This window comes from Erpetoichthys calabaricus, chromosome 2 (assembly GCF_900747795.2).
Source record: "Erpetoichthys calabaricus chromosome 2, fErpCal1.3, whole genome shotgun sequence".
In the NCBI taxonomy this organism is placed as follows: Eukaryota; Metazoa; Chordata; class Cladistia; order Polypteriformes; family Polypteridae; genus Erpetoichthys; species Erpetoichthys calabaricus.
Genome location: NC_041395.2, coordinates 234,777,588 through 234,802,617, shown reverse-complemented (window position 1 = coordinate 234,802,617; position 25,030 = coordinate 234,777,588). Strand labels below are relative to the sequence as shown.

General features: G+C 39.8%; 1 protein-coding gene across 5 annotated transcripts in view; it reads left to right on the top strand.

Annotated features, from left to right (window-relative positions):
• fam53b (family with sequence similarity 53 member B) overlaps positions 1-25,030 on the top strand; it is a 207,610-nt gene that overhangs the window by 73,065 nt on the left and 109,515 nt on the right. The gene's annotated exons all lie outside the window — the stretch shown is intronic.

Below are 25,030 nucleotides of genomic sequence, written 5' to 3'. Positions count from 1 at the left end.
TCTTGCCATCATTCTGGTAGAGGTTTCATCTGTCCAAAGAATGTTTGGCTTTTTTAGATGTTCTTTAGCAAAGTCCAATCTAGCTTTTCTATTCTTGAGGCTTATGAGTGGATTGCACCTTGCAGTGCACCCTCTGTATTTACTTTCATACAGTCTTCTCTTTATGGTAGACTTGGATATCGATACGCCTACCCCCTGGAGAGTGTTGTTCACTTGGTTGGCTGTTGTGCAGGGGTTTCTCTTCACCATGGAAATGATTCTGCGATCATCCACCACTGTTGTCTTCCGTGGACGTCCAGGTCTTTTTGCGTTGCTGAGTTCACCAGTGCTTGCTTTCTTTCTCAGGATGTACCAAACTGTAGATTTTGGCACTCGTAATATTGTAGCAATTTCTCAGATGGGTTTTTTCTGTTTTCGCAGCTTAAGGATGGCTTCTTTCACCTGCATGGAGAGCTCCTTTGACCAAATATTTATGGACCTAACTGTATGCAGTTTTTAATGTCTGGAAAACATTTGGGATTTAATCACTTAAGAGATCTGTACATAGACAACGTCTTTGCATCCTATGAACAATTGCATTCTAAATTTAACTTTCCAGCAACACATTTCTTTCACTATCTTCAAATTAGAAACTTTGTTAAACCGAACCTGCCCAATTTCCCTCATCTCCCACCTCCCTCTATGCTGGAAAATAATACTAATCAGTTTCAAGGACTTAAACAGAATCTCTGCAATATATAAAACCATTTTACAATCCAAAGATCCAAGAAGACAATGGGAAAAGGATCTCTCACTCAACATCTCAAAAAAGGAGTGGAAGGTAGCAATGCAGAGAATTCACTTGAGCTCAATATGTGCAAAGCATACAATTATTCAGCTAAAAATTATATATCGAGCACATCTGTCTCGCTTAAAATTATCCAAAATGTTTCCAGGGCAAGATCCAACCTGCAAACGCTGCAATCAAGTTCCAGTCTCACTGGGTCACATGTTCTGGGTCTGCACCAAACTAACATCATTTTGGACCAAGATTTTTAAATGCCTTTCAGGCAGCCTTGGTGTCACAATCCCTCCTAATCCACTAACAGCTGTGTTTGGTGTACTTCCAGAGGGGCTTAAAGTGGAGAAGGGCAAACTGTAATTGCCTTTACTACACTATTGGCACGTAGACATATCTTGCTCAACTGGAAGAATCTTTTAAGTCAATGGGTAACTGATGTTATATATTATTTGAAATTGGAAAAAATACAATTCTCACTTAGAGGATCTGTGCAGAAATTTTTCCAAACCTGGCAGGATCTAATCAATAACATTTTAGAATAAGCTTTTAAAGCACTGAGAAAGCAGATTCTCTCCCCTTTTTTTGTCTTCTCCATTTATTTATATTCACTTATTACTCTATTTATTTGCTTATTTTTACTAGGTTTAAAATTTATTCTGTTGGCTATGCTCTCTTTCTCAGGGGTTGGGGTTGATTTGTTTTCAGTCCTATTCTTGTAAAATTGATGAATTTGTATGGAATGTTGTGTGTATTTCAATAAAATCAATAAAAATAACAAAAAAAAAAAAAAGAAAATGTACTATTACAATTGGCCATATTTCAGATTATTGTGGAATATACAGTGGGGCAAAATAGTATTTAGTCAGCCACCAATTGTGCAAGTTCTCCCACTTAAAAAAAGATGAGAGAGGCCTGTAATTTTCATCATAGGTATACCTCAACTATGAGAAAAAAAATCCAGAAAATCACATTGTCTGATTTTAAAGAATTTATTTGCAGATTATGGTGGAAAATAAGTATTTGGTCACCTACAAACAAGCAAGATTTCTGGCTCTCACAGTCCTGTAACTTCTTCTGTAAGAGGCTCCTCTGTCCTCCACTCGTTACCTGTATTAATAGATAGATAGATAGATAGATACTTTATTAATCCCGATGGGAAATTCACATGACACCTGTTTGATCTCGTTATCAATATAAAAGACCTTTCCACAACCTCAAACGGTCACACTCCAAACTCCACTATGGCCAAGACCAAAGAGCTGTCAAATGACACCAGAAACAAAATTGTAGACCTGCACCAGGCTGGGAAGACTGAATCTGCAATAGGTAAGCAGCTTGGTGTGAAGAAATCAACTGTGGGAGCAATTATTAGAAAATGGAAGACATACAAGACCACTGATAATCTCCCACGATCTGGGGCTCCATGCAAGATCTCACCCCGTGGGGTCAAAATGATCACAAGAACGGTGAGCAAAAATCCCAGAACCACATGGGGGGACCTAGTGAATGACCTGCAGAGAGCTGGGACCAAAGTAACAAAGGCTACCATCAGTAACACACTACGCCGCCAGGGACTCAAATCCTGCAGTGCCTGACGTGTCCCCCTGCTTAAGCCAGTACATGTGCTGGCCCATCTGAAGTTTTCTAGAGAGCATTTGGATGATCCAGAAGAGGACTGGGAGAATGTCATATGGTCAGATGAAACCAAAATAGAACTTTTTGGTAAAAACTCTACTCGTCGTGTTTGGAGGAGAAAGAATGCTGAGTTGCATCCAAAGAACACCATACCTACTGTAAAGCATGGGGGTGGAAACATCATGCTTTGGGGCTGTTTTTCTGCAAAGGGACCAGGACGACTGATCCGTGTAAAGGAAAGAATGAATGGGGCCATGTATCGTCAGATTTTGAGTGAAAACCTCCTTCCATCAGCAAGGGCATTGAAGATGAAACGTGGCTGGGACTTTCAGCATGACAATGATCCCAAACACACCGCGCGGGTAATGAAGGAGTGGCTTCGTAAGAAGCATTTCAAGGTCCTGGAGTGGCCTAGCCAGTCTCCAGATCTCAACCCCATAGAAAATCTTTGGATGGAGTTGAAAGTCAGTGTTGCCCAGCGACAGCCCCAAACATCACTGCTGTAGAGGAGATCTTCATGGAGGAATGGGCCAAAGTACCAGCAACAGTGTGTGAAAACCTTGTGAAGACTTACAGAAAACATTTGACCTCTGTCATTGCCAACAAAGGGTATATAACAAAGTACAGTCTACCCTTGATATATGACTGGCTTGACATGCGAACAACTTGATTTACGACCAAAATTTTTATTTTGATTTACGACCAACATCTTGCGTTACGACCTGAATGCGGTCACGTGTATCCGCTTGCGCGATTGTAAACAAACAGAAACATTCCTATTAATGCGGCACTCATTCAATAAAATGTCAGGTTTGTAAACTCTCTTGGGACCTCCCCCAACTAGAAGACATGCCAAAGTCCAAACTCCGTATGGAAGACTGTTTATCTGTTGCTGGGGCAAAAGCCGGCTTAAAGCTGTGCTGAGTCTCTCAGCCAAAGCAAACAGAAAAGATATCGATGGGTGATATGCATGTGATATCCCTGCCGGGCAATGGACAAGCAAGCTTCCTCAGCGGCAATCGCGCTTCAGGACGCACTTCAGCATGTCGTTCCCATTGAGTGGGGAGTGGGGGGGGGGGGGGTCTCAGAAGACTTCAGAAACAGTTCCTTGTATCATCGCAAGGAAATGCTGAAAAAAATTCTCGTCAGAATAACTTGTAGGCAGGAGGAGATTAAAATTAACGCAAAAGAAGCTATTGAAATGATTGCAAATGCCTGAGCGCAAGTTAAAGAAAGCCTTTAAAAAGCCTTCAGTTTCATTATCATCCTCCTCCCTTCCTGCAGCCCAAAGATGTCAAATTAAATGGTGAGTACAGTATGAAATTGTTGTTTCTGGTAGGCTAGGCACTTTTTATTACTTTTTGGTTAGTACATTAGAAAAATTATTGGTGTTTTGGTAAATTATGCACATTATACAATCCTTTTTTTATTATGAAAAGGTTAAGTAAGTGTTGCAGTGGGAGGTTCGGAACGCATTATGGGTATTTCCATTATTTCTTATAGGAAAAATAGTCTTGACTTACAACCAACTTGAGTTACAACCAGCCCTCGCGAACGAATTGAGTTCGTAAGTCAAGGGTCCACTGTACTGAGATGAACTTTTGTTATTGACCAAATACTTTTTTTCCCACCATAATTTGCAAATAAATTCTTCAAAAATCAGACAATGTGATTTTCTGGATTTTTTTTTCTCATTTTGTCTCTCATAGTTGAGGTATACCTATGATGAAAATTACAGGCCTCTCTCATCTTTTTAAGTGGGAGAACTTGCACAATTGGTGGCTGACTAAATACTTTTTTGCCCCACTGTAAATATGAGCAACTTTATCATAGGGTGGTGTTTATAGCCTGCATTCCATATGTAGTACAATCATGAAGTAATGGGTGTTGGTGTGAATGTTGGTGATAATGGACATAAACTATATCCTTTTTTTTTTTCTTTTTTCTAAAGTAATAGCATCTTTGGAAGAGAAGGAGGAGTACCATGAGCTGTGTTACTGTGGCTTTAGTGTAAATTGAAAATAGGGTTTTTCAAGACAGGCACATTAATTCTATCTACATAGGCACAAACAGATAAGTGGGATTTAAAATCAATGGATATTAATACTGTGTGTGTGTACGTGTGTTATAAGTTCTCACTTTTCACTTTAGAATTTTTCTGATTGTAATCAGCTGCTAAACAAATTCCACACCAAAAGCTTAACTGGACAAGGACAGATCTCTGATAGCTGTTTGCTGTGTTCTGCAGTTATTGGTATAGATGTAGTGGAATGTTGGTCTGATGCACCACAAGCTGATTATAAGACATCTGTACTGGGCTTTGTACTTAACATGATATTTATTTTCTTTACTGTTTTATGTATTTGTTCACACCAATCCATTATTTACTTTTTTTAACCACCTAATCCAGATCAGGGTTTCAGAGGCAGTGCTATCTCAGCAGTGGTAAGTGCAAGAAGGGGGCACCAGTCTATTGTACCAACATTAAACCAAAGCAGAGTTGCCCATTAACCTAACAAATACATCTTTGGCATGTAGCAGGAATACCAGTGTAACCATGGGGAATAAGTGCAATCCCCTCACCATGCAGCTATAGTTTAGTAACTTGAAATTCCAACACAGTATATTCAAATATAAAGAGGTCTTGTCTAACTCTTTATATTAATTGTCTGAAATTATTCTTCCTAGATATACCCTAAAAATTATATCTTTGTGATAAAATAATCTGCTATGTGATTTAAGACGAGCTAAGAAAGAGTTAGTTAGACTGTGTTTGTTTACTGTAATTTCGAATGTGTAAATTGAATTGATCTAAATGGAAACTCTGGTTCCAGCCAGGGTCTGACTTTAAATTTCCTACATAGTTTTTCTTGTCATCTGGTTGCTTTATTGTATTTAAGTGATTTAATTTGTTTTATTATCTAACTGTCTGACTTTTTGGGAACTACCATACTAACACAAATTCTTCTATGCCACCTGTCCAGTTTTGGACATATCTGATTAAATTTATTTCTGAGTTATCCTGTATTTGATTTATCAGGGCCATGTTGTGTTGCACATTGTTTTCCTGGATGACCTGGTCATGGTGTTGGCAAACTCTGCTACTATCTCACAGCTGTATGAACCTGGGTCTATATTCCAATCAGCCCCTGTCTGTATAGAGTTTACACATAATGTCCTTGCGTCTGTGTAGATTTTTCTTTGGAAACTGCAGTTTTCCTCCCGCATTCCAAAGACATTTGTGCCAAAGTCAAAATTTGCTCAGTATAATTGTGTGCTACATGGTTGCTGATAATGAAGCAACCAGTTTTGGACAGGTTGTGACCAGTGCTTCTGGGATAGACTTTGGTCCCCCACACAAATGAATTCTTGATTGGACATTATGTAGTTGGCTTTGAATGTGTCACAAATATTTTGGTAGTCGGCGTGGTTAAGGATGTTTTAATAAACAGAATGAGTGATCACCCATTTCATTTACACCGCAATTCTTCGCTAACCACTCCCTTTTGGGCCACACTGTATACTCCTGTATTGCTGAGCATGAAAATTAATTTCATGAATTGGGTTAGTCTATTTTTCTTGGCAGGTAAAAACAGTGTACTCAACCATCACTTTTTTTTGACCGCTAAAGTAACCCAGAGTGCCTATATCTGACACAGTTTAAGCACTATACAAAGATTGGACTTGATTCATGCAAATTTTGTGAGGTTAAGATTTAATAGCTGTCAGTTATTAGGAACAAAATCACACACTCAGCTGGATATGTTGTGTTGCATAATGCAACAGCACTGTGCTGCATGAAACAAATATGGTCCCTCTCTGAATTTAATATGTGCAATTTATTAATTTAATATGCAAGATGTGCATATTGAGTCAAAGTTAATAAGGATATCCATACATCCATTTTCCAACCCGCTGAATCCGAACACAGGGTCACGGGGGTCTGCTGGAGCCAATCCCAGCCAACACAGGGCACAAGGCAGGAACCAATCCTGGGCAGGGTGCCAACCCACCGCAGTAATAAGGATATGTTTTTGTGAAAAAGAAGTGGTTGTTTAATAACCAGAAGGGTCTGTTTGCCTATCAGAGCATCCTAGTTTTTCTAAGGACTGTTTCTGCTTAGACTTGAAGATGTCCATATTCAGTTTGTACAGGAATGTTTTCAAGCTGGTATAAGAATTTGTTCTTGATTTTAAACTTACGAATTATTGGGGTAGAGCCAGTTTGGCTGGCTTCAGTGCAAAGATATTTTCTGTAAGAACAGTGGGCCCTTATGCCCTGTGGTTATGGGCTTCTACTAGAATATATGGCTTTATGATAAATATTCAGTAAAGAAGGTAGGCATATTATTTTGTATTTTTTTTAGTAGAACATGGCACACGTCATTTGCAGTAAGTGGTGTTTCTTCTATGATGAAACTGGATAGGTTCCAAATACATAACAGCTGCTTAAAATGTCTTTCTAGGAAATAACACATCTATGTGGTGGTGAAGGAAATCTCGTATCTGGCATACCTTGTGTTTTGATGATAAAAGAAAATGGCTGAATTTAACTTGGAATGACCACTTTTTTATTCTTCCCTCCTTGTGTAGTGTACATTCTGAGTTGCTCTGCATCCTGAACGTTTAGCACTTGTAATTTATTTAATGGTGCTCATTTCCCACAGTTTTCTGAAAAAGATTGAGAAGTAAACAATCAGAGGTTTTAAGTATTATGCAATAAAAATCTGAACGTAGTCTATTCAGGGCAGCACTTCATTTTCTGGTATCTAGCTTTGCCGTAGTCTCTAAAATTTGATGTCTTCCAAAAACGCATTAGAGAACAAGAAAAGTACAGTTTTTTGTTGCCGTTGACCTCTGCACTGTATGTCCCAGTGCGTGCAAGTAAAATTTTTATGTGCCTATTTCAGCTTCTAATCAGCTTGGTCTGTAAAGGAGTTAATTGCTGCAATGGAAATTTGATTACACAGGCAGTTGAGTAAAAGCTATAAAAGGATAAACCAGTCTTGACATTTAGAACATAGCAGAGTAAAGTAACTAACAAGTACTGTGGTAATTTACAGGGAAAATGCAGTTAATGAACAATCTTAAAACAGGAAACATGAAAAGTCTGCATTTAGAAAAGTGATCCATACAACAAGTGACCATTTATTCACAAGGAGGTATCCAGGATGTGAGTTCAGATTATTCTGTTTGATGGGTGAGTGTTTAGTATGTGTGCATAGGATGGTTAATGATATTGAATTATGAATGTTTTGTAGGAAAATTAGAAAACCTACTTTTTGTTTTTTTTTTAGTGTAGCACAGAGGAAGATGATAGACTTTTCTTGGAGAGAATCAACCACCTTCGATACTTGGTTATATCCTCACATCTCCAAGTATCTGGACTTCAGATCTGCATGTTCTTTATGTTTGTGGTGTTGTTTTTTCTCCAAACAATTTGGGCTTTTCACACATGTCAAAAACATGCAGATTAGGTTAAATGGTTATTTAAAATTCACTGAGTGTACTGGTGCCCTGCAGTTTATTCATGTCCCCTTTTGGGCTGGTTACTGCTAAGATCCTATGCCTCCTTGTGGACTTGATTTGAATCATGCAGGTACCTGTCTTTTGAACACCTTTGATTTATGTTGTGCTTTTTACTGTTTAGTGTCACGTTTTGTAGAAAATCACTTTTTTAAAAAGTATCTGGTTGACAATGAAACTTTTTAATTAGTTTAAATACTAATCTCTGAACATAATAGCATAACAGCTATACTTGGTGTTGAACCTTACATTTTGGAATTTTAAATTGTTGCAGTTTTACAAGTTTCCCTCTTCAATGGAATAAGGAAAATGAGTTAAAAAATAATAATGGCCATCTCATTTAGTTGACCTGAGGTTGTCAAGATCCTTGGAAAACCATTGAGAACATCTTTTTGAAGTGTAGATTCTTTCAGTTTGCAACTGGTGATTTTTATCTTGGTTTTTATTTTATGATAAACGCTTCCTTAGAATGTACAAGAGTGAGATAAAGTACTTCTTCAACCTGATTACAACTATAAAAATGTTCCAGATGACTGAATTGCTCTCACTGGCTTTGCAGACTTTCTAAACCCTTTGGCTGCTGTGTAGTAGATTATTGTCATAATTTTTCTTGTGTAACCTGAATTGCAGTTATAAAATAACTCTGGTGAGTGCACAGTTCAGTCAGACTGTACTAAATTTCAAAATCCTAGCATAAAGGGATATTGTTATGAAATATTTTTAAATTTATTTTAAATTTATTTTTACTCTTCTGTGACAGTTTATTAAAATGCCCATTTTTTTAACCTGTGCGGTCAAATACATCTATATATATATTTATATATATATCTATCTATATATATATATATATATATATATATATCTATATCTATATCTATATATCTATATATAATAATAAATAATAATAAATTTTATTTATATTGCACTTTATATTTTAGCAATCCCAAAGTGCTACAGAGTAAAAATAGAATAATAAAATAAAAAAAAAAAAAAAAAAAGAACAGAAGAGTCTATAAAATACTTTAACAAAATGACTATATATATACAGTGGAATCTCTAGATACGAGTTTAATTCGTTCCAGCACTGAGCTTGTATAGCGAATGTCTCGTATCTAGAACAAACTTCCCCATTGAAAATAATGGAAATCCAGTTAATCCGTTCCGCACCCCAAATATATTAACATAAAAATCAATTTTCCTAACAAATAACACTGATAAATTATATATACTGTAGTCTACCTTTAATAAATAACACTGGTAAATAATATAACTGATTATTAAAAGAATCAAAACAGGTGTCCAAAGTGCAGTAGAGCATTCAATAAATCTTTAAATAAATAATCCTTAAAACAGTTGTGAAGTGGAGGTTTAAAATACACAAGAATAACAATCCTTTAACACGAGGTTAAAACGTCAAAAGGATGCAGTCTTTAAAAAACAGATGACAATCCCCGGTGCTTCTTCTCTGTTAGCGTCTCACCTGCGGGCTCTGCAACAGGAGAGACACTCTTAATGCAGCTGACCTTCTCTACACCGTCCTGCTTCAGCTGTTTGGCTCGCCTGTTCAGCTCACTGTTCAGCTACACGCGAGCCTGCACTCGCTTGCTCTCCCGCACCGACTTCCTACGCCTGCCTGCCTGCCTGCCGCAACCTCCGTTCTCTCTCCTCTCTTTTATTTCTTCTCCCCCTTAACCGGCTCGCGCTTCTCTATATATGCGGGGAGGACATGGCAGCTGAAGCCCATCAGCCACAGGAACAAACATGGATGTGGGCAGTTTCCCACCTGTGCACTTAGGTGAGAAACGCAGACACCGCAGATCGCGGCTCGCAACTGCTACCACGCCCCCTCGCTAAGCCGCGAGCTATACCCACAGCCTGGCTCGTGGCTCATTACGCGAGCCAATGCTCGCATTTAGATCTGAATTTTTCGCTCATACTTTCCTCGTATTTTGAATTTCTCGTATACAGAGGTGATCGTATCTCGAAGTTCCACTGTATATCTATATCTATATATATATATATATATATATACAGTGGTGTGAAAAACTATTTGCCCCCTTCCTGATTTCTTATTCTTTTGCATGTTTGTCACACAAAATGTTTCTGATCATCAAACACATTTAACCATTAGTCAAATATAACACAAGTAAATACAAAATGCAGTTTTTTAAATGATGGTTTTTATTATTTAGGGAGAAAAAAAATCCAAACCTACATGGCCCTGTGTGAAAAAGTAATTGCCCCCTTGTTAAAAAATAACCTAACTGTGGTGTATCACACCTGAGTTCAATTTCCGTAGCCACCCCCAGGCCTGATTACTGCCACACCTGTTTCAATCAAGAAATCACTTAAATAGGAGCTGCCTGACACAGAGAAGTAGACCAAAAGCACCTCAAAAGCTAGACATCATGCCAAGATCCAAAGAAATTCAGGAACAAATGAGAACAGAAGTAATTGAGATCTATCAGTCTGGTAAAGGTTATAAAGCCATTTCTAAAGCTTTGGGACTCCAGCGAACCACAGTGAGAGCCATTATCCACAAATGGCAAAAACATGGAATAGTGGTGAACCTTCCCAGGAGTGGCCGGCCGACCAAAATTACCCCAAGAGCGCAGAGACGACTCATCCGAGAGGTCACAAAAGACCCCAGGACAATGTCTAAAGAACTGCAGGCCTCACTTGCCTCAATTAAGGTCAGTGTTCACGACTCCACCATAAGAAAGAGACTGGGCAAAAACGGCCTGCATGGCAGATTTCCAAGACGCAAACCACTGTTAAGCAAAAAGAACATTAGGGCTCGTCTCAATTTTGCTAAGAAACATCTCAATGATTGCCAAGGCTTTTGGGAAAATACCTTGTGGACTGATGAGTCAAAAGTTGAAGTTTTTGGAAGGCAAATGTCCCGTTACATCTGGCGTAAAAGGAACACAGCATTTCAGAAAAAGAACATCATACCAACAGTAAAATATGGTGGTGGTAGTGTGATGGTCTGGGGTTGTTTTGCTGCTTCAGGACCTGGAAGGCTTGCTGTGATAGATGGAACCATGAACTCTACTGTCTACCAAAAAATCCTGAAGGAGAATGTCCGGCCATCTGTTCGTCAACTCAAGCTGAAGCGATCATGGGTGCTGCAACAGGACAATGACCCAAAACACACCAGCAAATCCACCTCTGAATGGCTGAAGAAAAACAAAATGAAGACTTTGGAGTGGCCTAGTCAAAGTCCTGACCTGAATCCAATTGAGATGCTATGGCATGACCTTAAAAAGGCGGTTCATGCTAGAAAACCCTCAAATAAAGCTGAATTACAACAATTTTGCAAAGATGAGTGGGCCAAAATTCCTCCAGAGCGCTGTAAAAGACTCATTGCAAGTTATCACAAACGCTTGATTGCAGTTATTGCTGCTAAGGGTGGCCCAACCAGTTATTAGGTTCAGGGGGCAATTACTTTTTCACACAGGGCCATGTAGGTTTGGATTTTTTTTCTCCCTAAATAATAAACACCATCATTTAAAAACTGCATTTTCTGTTTACTTGTGTTATATTTGACTAATGGTTAAATGTGTTTGATGATCAGAAACATTTTGTGTGACAAACATGCAAAAGAATAAGAAATCAGGAAGGGGGCAAATAGTTTTTCACACCACTGTATATATATATATATATCTATATATCTATCTATCTATATATATATATATATATATATATATATATATATATCTATATATCTCTATATATCTATATCTCTATATATCTATATATCTATATCTCTATATATATATCTCTATATATCTATATCTCTATATATCTATCTATATCTATATATCTATATATATATATCTATATCTCTATATTTATACAGTGGTGTGAAAAACTATTTGCCCCCTTCCTGATTTCTTATTCTTTTGCATGTTTGTCACACAAAATGTTTCTGATCATCAAACACATTTAACCATTAGTCAAATATAACACAAGTAAACACAAAATGCAGTTTTTAAATGATGGTGTTTATTATTTAGGGAGAAAAAAAATCCAAACCTACATGGCCCTGTGTGAAAAAGTAATTGCCCCCTTGTTAAAAAATAACCTAACTGTGGTGTATCTCACCTGAGTTCAATTTCCGTAGCCACCCCCAGGCCTGATTACTGCCACACCTGTTTCAATCAAGAAATCACTTAAATAGGAGCTGCCTGACACAGAGAAGTAGACCAAAAGCACCTCAAAAGCTAGACATCATGCCAAGATCCAAAGAAATTCAGGAACAAATGAGAACAGAAGTAATTGAGATCTATCAGTCTGGTAAAGGTTATAAAGCCATTTCTAAAGCTTTGGGACTCCAGCGAACCACAGTGAGAGCCATTATCCACAAATGGCAAAAACATGGAACAGTGGTGAACCTTCCCAGGAGTGGCCGGCCGACCAAAATTACCCCAAGAGCGCAGAGACGACTCATCCGAGAGGTCACAAAAGACCCCAGGACAACGTCTAAAGAACTGCAGGCCTCACTTGCCTCAATTAAGGTCAGTGTTCACGACTCCACCATAAGAAAGAGACTGGGCAAAAACGGCCTGCATGGCAGATTTCCAAGACGCAAACCACTGTTAAGCAAAAAGAACATTAGGGCTCATCTCAATTTTGCTAAGAAACATCTCAATGATTGCCAAGACTTTTGGGAAAATACCTTGTGGACTGATGAGTCAAAAGTTGAACTTTTTGGAAGGCAAATGTCCCGTTACATCTGGCGTAAAAGGAACACAGCATTTCAGAAAAAGAACATCATACCAACAGTAAAATATGGTGGTGGTAGTGTGATGGTCTGGGGTTGTTTTGCTGCTTCAGGACCTGGAAGGCTTGCTGTGATAGATGGAACCATGAATTCTACTGTCTACCAAAAAATCCTGAAGGAGAATGTCCGGCCATCTGTTCGTCAACTCAAGCTGAAGCGATCTTGGGTGCTGCAACAGGACAATGACCCAAAACACACCAGCAAATCCACCTCTGAATGGCTGAAGAAAAACAAAATGAAGACTTTGGAGTGGCCTAGTCAAAGTCCTGACCTGAATCCAATTGAGATGCTATGGCATGACCTTAAAAAGGCGGTTCATGCTAGAAAACCCTCAAATAAAGCTGAATTACAACAATTTTGCAAAGATGAGTGGGCCAAAATTCCTCCAGAGCACTGTAAAAGACTCATTGCAAGTTATCGCAAACGCTTGATTGCAGTTATTGCTGCTAAGGGTGGCCCAACCAGTTATTAGGTTCAGGGGGCAATTACTTTTTCACACAGGGCCATGTAGGTTTGGATTTTTTTTTCTCCCTAAATAATAAAAACCACCATTTACAAACTGCATTTTGTGTTTACTTGTGTTATATTTGACTAATGGTTAAATGTGTTTGATGATCAGAAACATTTTGTGTGACAAACATGCAAAAGAATAAGAAATCAGGAAGGGGGCAAATAGTTTTTCACACCACTGTATATATATTTATATATATATATCTATATATATATATATATATAAATATATAGATATATATATAATTCTTCTCGCGTTTGAAACGGAAATGACGTATGACCACGCGATATGGAAATTACGTATTACGTATGACCACGCGATATGGAAATTACGTAAAAGTGGTAAACACAAACACGCTGATCTATCCCATACAAGTTAAATTTGGTTTCCAGCACTTGAGGGCTGAGGCTTGTGTCCTGTAGGGGATATGATATGTCAAAGACAACTCTGAAGCATCGAGAATCCAAGCCCAGCAAGGAAGAATTGAGCCGGTATTGTTTAACAGCAATGCCAACTTGCCTTCTGCTCTGCTGTTGGGAGTGTCTGTGTCTCTGAGATGCACACAGCTCACTGAGACAGATGAACACTGGTGTCAAGGAAATTTAAATTAGGAGATGAATAAAACAAGGGTGGAGGTTCAAAAAAAGTCCCATCAGAAGATGAAAACTGAGAGGAATAACGTGCCAGAAAAGATATTAAGTAAGGAAACATGGTTATAGGACAGTAGCTGCTGGGATATACTAGTACAGTGGAACCTCGAGTCACGAACGTCTTGGACCACGTACAAATCGGATTATGACCAAAAAGTTCGCCAAACTTTTGCATCTGTTCACGACCACACACACAGGTGACAAACAAGCCAGTTTCCCTTTCGGTTTGTACGCGCCGATGATTTCCGCACGTGTTCAGTCTCTTCCTGTGCATTCCCTGCGCAGCGAGAGAGAGAGCGAGAGCGAGAGCTGGCTGCGTAAGGCCAAGAAGGCAGTTAAAGAATGCACCGGGCTTGTTTTTAAGGAGACTGATTCGAGCATTGTTTTAACCTCGTATTTAATGAAGACTTTTTTCTGTTGGATTTTAACCTCCACTTCACTTCTGTTTACATCGATCCGTTCATAGCGTGCATTGTTGCAATGTTACTTTTCTTGGTTGTTTATTAATTTACGGATTTTTCAAATGTTCATGTTTTTCCCTGTGCTTAAAACTCATTTACAAAAAAGTGTTTTTACAGCGAGCGGTTCATAAGGCTATAGCGTGAATTCTTACAATGTTACTTTTCTCTGTTCAAGCTTTTCTCAGTGTTGTTCAGTGTTTTTACATTTAGTTTACTATTTACGCTGTGCATTGTATGGTTTATTTAAACTATTTTTGTGCTTAAAAATCTTGAAAAAAATATATTTACATACAGTTCGTACGGTCTGGAACAGATTAATTGTATTTACATACAATCCTGTGGGGGAAATTACTTCAGGTCACGACCAAATCGGGTTACGACCAGAGTTTTGGAACAAATTACGGTGGTGACCCGAGGTTCCACTGTACATAAAAACAAAATTAAAACGCAAATTAACGAGACAAGCAAATGGCCTGCCATGCCAGTCTGCACCATCTTGAGTCCTGGAAAAGGCAAAGTTTTGGATTACAGTCAGTGAAATATGGTACAAAAATAAAAATTGCACTGTGTCAGATTTTTATTTGGTTTTATAATGCCACAGAATTGTATAGCAAAAATTATTTTTGTTTCAAACTGCTCCATTGCCTGTCTCAAGGTTAAAGTGTTTTCCTGCTTCATTGTCGATTTGTATGAAGTGCTTGGAATACTACTTGGAGAAGGCTAGACATCTGTTTCCCTGTGTGTAGTTTGCAGCTGGTGGGTTGTCTGTTGGACCTTGAGCTATGAGAATCTGAAGGTTACCTGAGCAGGAAAATGCTGCCAGCTCAAGATAAGCACTAGAACAGTCATTTTTAGTTTTTCATCATGAGCTGAAGTAATTTGATCTGGAAAACCAGCTTATTTTTCTTGGTCAGTGCAACTGTGTCGTTTGGTTTCTTTTGTATTTTTGTGAGGCCAAAATTAAAATCTTTGTGGCAGGATTTTACACTTTTTAAAACATAATGCTATGCTATTCTCAATTACCTCTTGACAGTTTTAAGGTCTTTGTAGTCTCATGTAACTGTAAATCAATGTGCAGTTCATTTTTGCACTGACAAGGATTCCAGTCAATGAAGAGACAAATTATACTTTTTGAACATGGATCTGGAGTTTTATGGCTTTCGGATATGTTTTAATTACATAATTGCTTTTAGTTTCCAGAGAGTAGAAGCTGAGCTGTTGTCATATTGACATGGTTTTTCCAGCTTTTGCCAATTAAGTGTGGCTCAGCCTGAGGTCACAGATTTGAGGTGCCATTCCTCAAGGCCTTTATTTATAGCAAATTGATCTACTGAATAGCATCATGTACAAACCAGTTATTCACGATGAAAAATATTACAGTTGCGCCCATCACAGTGTATGGAAAAACTGGCTTCAAAAATGGATAGCTGGACACTGCTGTGCATTCGGACATAATTTAGGAGTAACTTCTTTGGGGTATATATTCATTGAAAGTGTTTTCTCATTTATCCTCTGTGATAATCAAGAGTCCAAGACATCATAAAGGTTTGGAGCAGCCACCCGTATGTTGTTTTTCCCAGCTGCAAAAGGGTTGAAATAAGTAGCACGATGTGCATATAAGAGTCCAAAACAGAACGGACTATAGTAGCCCAAGATGGAGGCTTTAAAGGCCTGTAGAGGAACTGATGTCATCAAAAGTTCCAGAAGTGATGTCAGCAGAGGGGAAGTGACGTCAGCAAAGTGGCCGGCTCCGGTAGTGATGTCTTCTGAGGCGCCGGAACCTTGCAGGATTTCCCGGGAAAGGTCTGTAGGGAACTGAGAAAGACCACTCCGCAGCCCCCGGGTTGGATGTTTTATTACACTTACTCAGACCCTTTAGCTGCCTCCTACTCGCATGTGTGTGACAAGGCCCCCCCCCCCTCAGCCCAGACCCATCGGGTTGGGCGTCCTGCATCGAGAGGTCGTGAGCACGAGAGAGAGCATCAGCGTTGGCATGGAGAGAACCCTTACAATGAATTAGCAAAAATTTGTAAGGTTGAAGGTCAAGAAACCACCTAGTGACCCGTGGATTCGACTCCTTGTGAAGGGCCATTCACTGTAAGGGAGCATGATCCGTCACCAGAGTGAACTCCCGGCCCAAGAGGTAGTACCTCAACTGCGTAATAGCCCATTTAATCGCAAGGGCTTCCCTTTCAACCGCTACATACCTGGTCTCCTTATCCAACAGTTTCCGGCTCAGGTACATGACGGGGTGTTCAACACCATCAACGCTTTGGCTCGGCACGGCACCCAGGCCTGTGTTCGAAGCGTCCGTCTGGAGAATAAAAGGGAGAGAAAAATTAGGAGCTTTTAATATTGGTGCTGAAGTAAGAGCCTGTTTTAAGTCGCCGAATGCAATGTCTGCCTTGTCAGTCCATACCACATGATTAGGAGCCCTCTTCTTTGTTAGATCAGTCAAGGGCGCTGTTCTCCCTGAAAACTGAGGTACGAACCGGAGGTAGTACCCGGCCAATCCGAGAAAGGCTTGGACTTGCCTCTTGGTTCACGGACGGGACCATTTTACAATGGCATCTATTTTTGAACACTGTGGTTTCACGGTACCCCGACCCACCAGGTAGCCTAAATATTTAGCCTCTTCCAAACCAAAGAAACATTTCTTGGGATTAATACGAAGCCTGGCTTCTCCTAGTGACGGCAATACAGCAGTGACCTGCTGTATGTGTTCCTTCCATGTGCTGGAATAGATGACGACGTCATCCAGATAGGCAGCACTATACGCATTATGGGGTTGGAGCACTTTGTCCACCAGACGCTGGAAAGTCGCAGGAGCCCCGTGTAACCCGAATGGAAGACTGCCAGTGTCCGCTATGAGTGCTAAATGCTATCTTGACCTTCGCGGAGTCCGTTAAAGGAATCTGCCAGTACCCCTTTGTCATGTCAAGCGTGGTCAAAAATTCTGCTTGTCGAAGCCTCTCAAGAAGGTCATCCACGTGAGGCATGGGATAAGTATCAAAAAGGGAGACCTGGTTAAGCTGACAGAAGTCATTGCAAAACCTCCAACTGCCATCAGGCTTACTAACCAAGACAATTGGACTGGACCAGGGACTATAACTTTCCTCAGTCACTCCTAGTTCCAGCATCTGCTTGATTTCCAGCTCCACTTCTGTTCTCTTTGCCTCAGGAAGTCTATAGGGGCGCTCTCGAACTATAACCCCTGGTTCAGTCACTATGTTGTGCGCAATCAGAGAGGTCCTCGCAGGTTTTTCACTTGCCACCTCAGAGACGGACAGGATAGCTGATTCCAGCTCCCGTTTTTGTCTACAAGTTAATTCCTTGCCGAAATTAAGGGTGTCTCTGTGAGCAAAGAATGAGCAGGGCTGAGCGGAGGAGGGATCTAACTCCCTATCCTTCCACGGCTTCAGCAAGTTCACATGATAAACTCGCTCACTTGGTCTACGATTGGGTTGTTTCACCAAATAGTCGACCAATCCTTTTCTGTCCTTAATTTCATAAGGGCCTTGTCAGTGGGCAAGCAATTTAGAATGGGAGGTAGGGACTAATACCATGACACCATCCCCCGGATGGAATTCTCGGAGTGTCGTGCCATGGTCATAATAACGGGCCTGTGCTGCTTGTGCCTCTTCCATATGACTTTTTAGAATAGGTCAGATTTTCCCAAATCTCTCGTGTAATTGTGCGATATATTCCAAAATATTTGTAGAGGGAAGAGCCTCTTCTTCCCAACCTTGTTTCAAAATATCCAATATACCTCGGGGTTGTCGTCCGTATAACAATTCAAAAGGTTAGAACCCCGTAGAGGCTTGTGGGACTTCCCGATAGGCAAAGAGAATGAGGGGAAGGAGTTGATCCCAATTCCTGCCATTCCCACTGACCACCTTGCGAAGCATCTGTTTGAGAGTCTGATTAAACCTCTCCACTAGACCGTCGGTTTGAGGATGATACACTGCGGTCTTTAAGTGCTTTATTTTCAGTAAGTTGGCCGTTTCCCTGAACGTTTCTGAGGCAAAAGGCGTTCCTTGGTTCATTAGGACTTCTTTAGGAATGCCAACACGTGCAAATACTCCTACTAGCTCCCATGCGATTGCTTTAGATGTAGCTGAGCGCAAGGAAACAGCTTCCGGGTATCGGGTTGCATAATCCACGAGGACTAATATATATTTATGAACTCGGGCTGAGGGTTCTAAGGGTCCTACAATATCAACCACGATTCGTTCAAAGGGGACATAGAGTACGGTCCCTCCTAGGAATTTGCCGTAATTGACATTCTGGACAAGAAATACAAAAACGGCGAACCTCCTCGTTAATTCACGGCCAATAAAATCTGAGATTAATCTGCTGTAAAGTTTTTTCTGAGCCTAAATGGCCTCCAAGGAGGTGGGCATGAGCTAATTCACTGCAGCCAGTAGGTTCGTGGGATTAGTAACAGTTTCCGGACCTCTGCCCCATGTTCTGCGACCCGATATAATAGATCATTTTCTATTACAAAGTGAGGTCCCTGTGGCATGAGCTGGTGTGTGCATTGGCCGTTGACAAGGACTACTGCATTTTTTGCAAATTTTAGGAGTCATCATTCCACTGCTCCCTTTTAAAAGAAGCCAGTGTTTGTCTAAATTGAAAGTGAATGTCGGAGACAAGATCTGGTCTGACCTCAAGGGGAGGGGATTCCATCCGACTCGTCGAGTCGCGGGTGGATAACGTATTTGCCTGCGACGGTCCAGGAATCTCCCTGTCTTTCTCGTGGGCTTCCGTATCTCTCTAAGCCGGCTGTGTACACGGCGTGGAGACAGCTTGAGATGAGTTATCCCTATCTATAACGAGGCTGAAGTTTTTATCGGGAATAGTCAATAGTTTACCACATTTTTAGTCCCGCCCCAGAATCGCTGGTAAGGGAGGATTAGGGTGGACTGCCATGGGAAATTTTTTTTAGCGATCCTCCCTGACTCACGAAACATAGGGCAGTATTGTACATCTGGGTGTCTCTGTGAATACATTTAATACTGGTCTTCTCTTTAATTCTTTGTTGCGGTAAAACATATGGGCAATCAACAATGAAAATGTTGCTGCCGGAATCAAACAGGGCATTGAGTTTATAACCATTAATGACTACTGATCTCATATTTGAAAACATCAGGGGGTTGGCAAGAGCGCACAAACCGTCTCCCTCACCCCCCAATCCCCACCCCCAACCTCCACCTACATTCCACCTTGTTCCCGGGTAGGTCGCATGCCCAGCCGCCCGGGAACTCAGAAACAGGCTCCAGTTTATGTGGAAGAGACTTATTCTGTTGGATGTAATCTCTAGGAAATCCACTAGAGGACTGTTCTGCTCTCCCAGATTTTGAGACTGTCACAGGTGATTTCACAAGCTTTAAAAATTCTCTATAGAATGAAAATCTCCCCAGTCCGGCTGGGGAAAGTTTTTAGGGAGGCTTTTTAAAAATATAAAGCAGGCTACCTGCTACACTATTTGGCAGGTGGTTAGTTCAAATGGCCTTAGCCATATGGCCACCTGCTCCCAGAGGGTCATAGACTACCCCTGGATTGATCTCTCTGGATCATATTCCCAGTTTTGTATTAGTTTTGCCTGCTGGACTGGGGATAGTCCATATTTATCTGGGACCTCAGCCCCAGTGGGCGGCTCAGCTCTCTCCTCCGAGAGAGCATAATAAGCCCTTTTTGTTTCATCCCCAGAAACCAGCCTACACCTGTGTGTCCCTTTCACATTCTCCATTTGGTAAGTTATAAGTCCAATGTTGTATCTGGGGAGCGGAGCCTGTACTGAGTCCTTCCTGACCCCCAAACGCACAACCACCCGAAACTTGGCCCCTGTACTTTTCTACCTGATTAGTTTTATGTCCGAGTCCCGGAATTTTCTGGGACTTCATCCTGCCAGCTACGCCACTGTGATAATCAAGAGTCCAAGACATCATAAAGGTTTGGGGCAGCCACCCATATATTGTTTTTCCCAACTGCAAAAGTGTTGAAATAAGTAGCACGATGTGCATATAACAGAGTCCAAGACAGAATTGACTATAATAGTCCAAGATGGAGGCTTTAAAGGCCTGTAGAGGAATTGATGTAATCAAAATGGCCGGAACCAGAAGTGATGTCAGCAAAGGGGCCGGCTTCGGGGGTGATGTCAGCAAAGGGGCCAGCTTCGGGAGTGATGTCAGCAAAGGGGCCGGCTTCGGGAGTGATGTCAGCAAAGGGGCCGGCTTTGGAAGTGATGTCAGCAAAGGGGCCGGCTTTGGAAGTGATGTCAGCAAAGGGGCCGGCTTCGGAAGTGACATCAGCAAAGGGACCGGCTCCGGTAGTGATGTCTTCTGAGACGCCGGAACCTTGCAGGATTTCCTGGGAGAGGTCTGTAGGGAATTGAGAAAGACATTCAGCGCACTCTGCCTCCCCCTTGTCGAATGTTTTATTACACTTACTCAGACTCAGACCCTTTAGCTGCCTCCTACTCGCACGTGTGTGACACCTCATATATCTTCACTGCTCTTACATTTCAGTTAAATTTTGCCTGCACTGGGCGGGTCATTTGCCATGCACATCAAGAGAGCCACTATATATGTTGCTTATGTAATAGTGGAAAATTATGTCATTGTTGTGGATACCATAACATTGAGCAAGCTTGTATCTTTAGAAATTTAGTATTACTGGAGTCATTACCAAATTCAGTAATGTGGTTTTCTTATAAACCTAATGGTAAATGAAGGTGGTGCTGTGCCTGTGATGGTGAAGGTTTTGCTTCAGACATTCCTGACATAAAACTTTTTAAGTCCTCCCCATTTACACCATTTTTCTTTTACCCACCCCACTGTTTTGAATTTCTAGAAGTCTCTGAGCATTGTAGGTGGAATCCTCTTTGCTTAATCTCATCTTACATTATATAATATTCTTAAACCTGTTTAATGTAATTCAGGGTTATGGTGGGGCTGGAATCTATCCCAGGGACAGTCAAAGGCCCTAGAAATGGACACCAGTCTATTGCAGGAGTGTGAACACATTCATACTCACACAGGCAAATGGGCTTATTCAGGACCTGCAATTAACCTGACTTGCACATCTTAAGGGATATGGGAGGAAAACTGAATTTACCCAGAACAAAATCCATACAGACCAAGGGAGAAGGTACAAACTCCACAGACACTTTTCTGGGCTTATGATTCATACTCATTCAAAAAATTAGTGCGGGATCTCTTTTTCAGTACCCAGGGATACCAAATAATTGTAGGAATGTGCAGCTGTAAATCAATGGTCTTAACATGCCATGTTTTTCACTAAATTTAGAGCAAAATGGCAATGCTCACTTTGTCCTACATTAGTAAAGCACTAGTTGCAAAAATTGATACCCCCTAAATACCACAGTGATACCATTATGACCCTATACATGATTAATTTCAACAAAACATAGGGAAGGCCAAAGAAAAAATGAAAATGAACCACCCTGGCCAAATTTTACTGTCTGTCCTTCTTATACTCATGATATACATCTTGCACCAAAGTTTTTTTTCCCAATCTCCTTGTTTCATGTCACCAAAGTAAATATAGTGTTCACTTTGCCTTTTTGGTTGAGTCCCCAGTAGTTACGACAGTGCAAGCAGATGAGAATTGTTGTTGGCGTTGTCTAAAAATTACATGCTTGGTCAAAATGGTCTCCTTTCCTCACATATTATATGTCCAATTCTTGTGAAGTTCTTGCAAATATATGCATTGTGTGGGAGAAAGCACCAAAGAGCAGCAACTTTCTTTATTCTTTGCTTTCATACAACTTCCCAAGAATTTAAATGTGTGATATGGGCCTTAGCATTTTTGTTTCAGGATTCTGTTTGTTCACATTTGAATACATTTCTGGGGGCCTTGGTGACATGCTGAAAGTTTTTGCCAGTTTTGGAGATTTTGGATCCCAACTTTGAAACCTGTCACAATTGCTATCCAGCTTTTGTAGAGCTTTCATGTTCTTTACTGATTGATACTCAGGCGTTTTTTCTATGTATGACACTGTGTCACACAAATCCTAGAATGTGTTCATGATGTTGTTGGCTTTGTTTTGTCATAACCACCAATGCTTCCATTTTTAATATACTTGTCCAGGGCACAAGGTGGAAATCCACCTTGGAAGAGGCACCCATACTGTATATGATAGGACAGTCTCTCTAAGCCGATTGTTGTGTGCATGAATGGGCTGTACAGTGGATTGGAATTCTGTCCTGGATTGTGTCACAGACTCCGTTCTCTCTTAACACTGAATTAGAATAAGTGTGTTTGTGAATATTATGAGCTTTTGAATAATTTTCAGTTTTATCACAGCTAGTATAAGAATAGTTGTGGTGTTGTTAAAAGTTGTGCAAAGTATACAAAAATGTAGTAATATTTATAGTAATATATATTTCATGTACTATGGATCACATTTTTTCTGTAATGCAAATCACATTTCTTTTTTTGACAGATAAGGTAAGATTTATATTAATACTACTTGAATTTTGTTTAATCTTTAAAAGTGGTGCCTTAAACAATTAAATATGAAATATAACCGTACCACTTGAAATTGAAAGATAATGTGTACACATGCTTAATGAGATTTACTTTAAAAAGTTCAGGCAGTGAGTTTTAGTCTTATGATGTATATGTAATTTCTTACCCTTGCAGAGTTTACAAATTAGCATGCTAAATAAATTTAGCCTTAGGGGGCTTGTCTTGTGCTTTTGACTCAGTGTGATTAATGGTGGCGCTGTGAATTACTTATACTCTGCTGGCCTTCTCAGACTCGCATTAAACACTGACTACCTCTGTTTAGTAAGCAAGGTTTATCTTGGCGTTCATCCCTTGTGTATAGCTGTAGTAGTCTTGTGATCGCTTCCTGATGTCAGCTCTTTGTTTTCCATGGTGGTTATTCTTGAACACAACTGTCTTTTGTTTTGATAGGACCAACTGGACCAGTACAGCCTGTCTATCTCCATCTACTAATCTTGACAATTTAAAATGCTTGAGGAAGAAAGGCAGTATCATTTCGTCATACATCCTGAAACCTCTGCAACTTGTACATATTTTTTTTTCATTGCCATCTAGTTAATACTGCTATTGGATAAAACTCTTTGGAGATTTTTAGACATTCCTGTTGATTCCCAGATTGGCAGTACCTTAAACATAGCTGTTGGGCTTTGTAGTTTTTTAAATGGTGGAAAACAAAAATTACTTCTAATAGTTCGTGCAAAATATTATCTCTTTTTTTGGCTGACGAGTCTACAGAACTGCATCTTAGTGAGAACAATTAAATGCCATTGTTAGCAAAAATTTTGTCCACTGTGTATTTGAATTATTTCCATCCACCCATTCATTCATTTTCTGAACCCACTTCTCTCAGTACTTGGATGCATTGAGCTTTGCCCTATCCTGGTAGCATCAAACACAAAGGAAGAAGTCAGTTCTAAATGTAGGATGTATAGTATGTAGTGTGTGTTGTATTCCATGCTGGAGGTTTATTTGATGTGCATAGATGTTTCCTCTGCTTACTTGTCTCTATTTTTTCTTCACCAATTGACAAAGAAAGCAAAAAAAGCACTTAATTTTTATTTAGTAACAGAAACCAGCATTTATTTTTATAGTTGACATCTTCTTTGCATATAATAATCAGGAACTGAAAAGATGTGCCTTTTTACTGGTGTAATTAATTAAATTATACTAAAGCTTGCTTCTCCTATATAATGGCATTTTAATAGTTTAAATAAAATTTAAATTATTGCCAACTATGACAGAATTGACATGAGAATGTGTTACAGCGATGCTACTATCTTACATTAAAGAATTATACCAGGGAAGTGAGAAATTGTTACAGCATTAAACATTTGTATCTATTAGACTTAAACATTGGGGTGCTGTGTTTATCCATGAAAGGGGTCCACAAATACGTAGCTTAAATGAGTGTTTTCTGCTTCCATATTTAATGATTTTCTTTCCTGGAGTCAAAATCAGTAATCCTGAAATGTAGCTAGATATTTATTTAAATGTATAAGTCCTTGTCAGTGTTCTTGGCTAGAGCATAGAATATTCCAATTGCACTGAAAAATTCGGGGAACATGTCTGAAATGTTTTCCTGGTTTGAACTTGTTGATTACACATTCAGAATTTTCTTCTTTTGACCTTGCTTTGCTTTACTTCTTCCAACGTGGGGCCAACGTATGCTCTGCTCATCTACTCTGTCTTTCTGTATTAAAAAAGACATTAAACCATCATATATATGGTAGAACTGCTGAGCAAGTCTAAGAAACATTATGCACAATGTGTTTAATGGACAGGTTGAACACTTAGAGTGAAAAATTGACCCTCCAAGTGTTTACCCTGGCAATGAGAAATAACTGTAGTTTTCAATTAGTAACTTTGCTTTTGTTGTTTTAATTTATTTGTCTATTTTTTAAAGTGGCCTATGGGTGTCTCTGGCAAGTCTTAACAGTCTTGTTGTTAAACAATTTGATAGGAAATCAGTGAAATGTATAGCACTGCAGAACCAAATAAATACATTTATCATTCATTTTATGTTCCAACTGTGCACTAGTTCTTCAATATAGCGTGTAAGTGCTTTATTACTACTTAAGACATTGGAGTGCATTTAAGCTGTAACATCGCAGGTTTACTATCCTCTTCTCTCCAATATGGTAGTCCA